Raw genomic sequence first — 1,533 nt, forward strand, 5'->3', positions numbered from 1 at the left:
ATTTTCAATTTTAATAAAAGTTCAGGAGATTTGTTAATAGAAAAACATCTGTTTAAGCATTATCCCCAGAAATATAGCAAGTAATATATCACTCATTCTTCATCCTACATCTGTCAGGAGGGTTGATTTAACTTATAGATCAAGAGAATAAATATTATCAATAAAATAGATGTATTCATGTATAATAATTTTTGGCATATTCCTGATCTTCAGTCCTACCCTTTTATATGATGAATTATTTCCTTATATTTTCAGTATTCCCTTTGCTTATTTTCTTCTTACTTTTGCCTGTGCTTCTTTATTTACATCGTATAATACTTCACTTTGCATTTTCTCTTCAACTTTCTTTAGAGTGCTAACCAGTCCCCACTTAAGCTCTCAAATGTTCTCATGCTCTTAACACTTCCTTCTCTGTCTCCTGTTCAGTGTCGATCCTCAGCAACTGGTGACATTTAACTTGGAGAAGGGCAGAACAAAATTGTGACTTAAATGCTCTCAATTCACTCCACAAGCCTTTGTGGAATAAGGCTCTTAGTATAATGGAAGTTTAAGATAGTGCTTGCTTCAGCGGCACATATACAAAATTGGAACCGTAGAGAGATTAGCATGGCCCCTGAGCAAGGTGACACACAAATCTGTGAGGTGTTCCATATTTAAAAATAATAATAAGTTAGGACAGAGATCATTAACTCACTGTCTTTTTGAAGGCTCAAGTCTAGGTGATACATACAATGTTCCCAGATTTAAAAAAATCAGAGGAAAACTACAGAACAATATAGAAATGTAAAATTTTAGGGTGCAAGCTGTACATACAAATGTTGAGGTGCAGTTGAGTAGCTGAGTACTGCAGCGGGATATTGTTTATCTCACAAAGGTTTACATTATCTTAATATATTTCCCATTACCTTAAATTATGGGAAGGCATTGTCAACTGAAAAAAAAAAATGCACAGCCTGAAAGATGAGAATAATGTTTTATTCAGGGACCTTATTAAGGACTATAGCCCAGAATGGCAGCCTCTCAGATAGCTCTGAGGGGCTGTTCCAAAATGGTAAGGGAGGAACCAAGATATGTAGGAGTTTGTGCTGAAAAAAAAAAAAAGACCCCCCAGAAAAACAAACACCCCCCAAAACAAACAAAAAAAACCCCAAAACACAAAACGTAGTCAAACATCAAAAGATTACTGCTAATCACAAAAGAAAATGTACAACCTAAAAGTTTCAAGTCATGTTTTAATCGGGGACCTTACTGAAGACTATATAGCCCAGGAGACAGCCTCTCAGATAGCTCTGAGAAACTGTTCCAAAGAGGGAAGGGAGGAGCCAGGTTATACAGGACTTTTTGTTGGGAAACAAAAACACCCCCCGCCCCCTGCCCAGAAAAAAAAAAACCCATGTCGTCAAACATCAAAAGATTACTGCTAATCACAAAAAACATCTCAAGTTAATGATTTTAGTGCTTTTCTACGTATGGGAAGATACAAGTCTGGGTTTATAGAAATCATTCTGTTGATGTGCACCTTAACGACCTAGG

At 36.3% G+C, this 1,533-nt stretch overlaps 1 non-coding gene across 1 annotated transcript; it reads left to right on the plus strand.

Annotated features, from left to right (window-relative positions):
* Positions 1–555: 555 nt before the first annotated feature.
* On the plus strand, positions 556–657 carry LOC112067239 (U6 spliceosomal RNA). The gene has a single exon (XR_002893174.1). It is a non-coding gene; the product is annotated as a U6 spliceosomal RNA (small nuclear RNA).
* Positions 658–1,533: the final 876 nt, after the last annotated feature.

Source organism: Physeter macrocephalus, chromosome 5, assembly GCF_002837175.3.
Source record: "Physeter macrocephalus isolate SW-GA chromosome 5, ASM283717v5, whole genome shotgun sequence".
In the NCBI taxonomy this organism is placed as follows: domain Eukaryota; kingdom Metazoa; phylum Chordata; class Mammalia; order Artiodactyla; family Physeteridae; genus Physeter; species Physeter macrocephalus.